Source organism: Frankliniella occidentalis, unplaced genomic scaffold (assembly GCF_000697945.3).
Source record: "Frankliniella occidentalis isolate FOCC.00 unplaced genomic scaffold, Focc_3.1 Scaffold76, whole genome shotgun sequence".
Classification (NCBI taxonomy): Eukaryota; Metazoa; Arthropoda; class Insecta; order Thysanoptera; family Thripidae; genus Frankliniella; species Frankliniella occidentalis.
The window spans coordinates 874,197-874,827 of NW_026267206.1; positions in this window are offsets into that span (position 1 = coordinate 874,197).

Here is a 631-nt window from a genome sequence, read left to right on the forward strand (position 1 = left end):
AGGGCGAGCAGGGCGAGCAGGGTGAGCAGCAGGGCGGGCAGGGCGATTAGCAGGGCGAGCAGGGCGAGCAGGGTGAGCAGGGTGGAGGTGGGGCTGGGCGAGCTGGTGACCGATCCTGATTTGGCGCATCGTGCGAATAATGATGCGTAAAGATAAAAGTAAGTTAAACAAAAATCAGAGGAACGCGCTGACGGAACGGCGCCGTCTTTTGTTTTTGTTTCGCACGCCGCGAGAGCGGCGGGGGAGACTCTGTGCGTCACAGATGCGCGCCGGCCGGGGCCGGCCAGACTGCAAGGGGAGCGTGGTATTTGGCGGCGCCGAGGGCTCCAAGGCCCTGGGACCCACGGACAAGATGGCGACCCGATAAGGGATGGGTGGTGGTGCCCTGTGGTGCCGTGGTGGAGACGGGTGGAGCTAGCCGTCCCGCTTGTCTTGAGAGGACTGCATTTTACACGACGGGCGTTAGTGTTGCACCCGGATAGCTTACGATTAGGTTTTCTCTAGCCGTGACAATTTTCGCCATCGTGCCGGAGGACATTGTCATGGATTGGAGCTTTAATGAAAGTCACCGCCCTGGACAGTGAGCCATGCACCGGGGCTGCTGTTTCTACACAAAGTTTTCCCCCTCGGC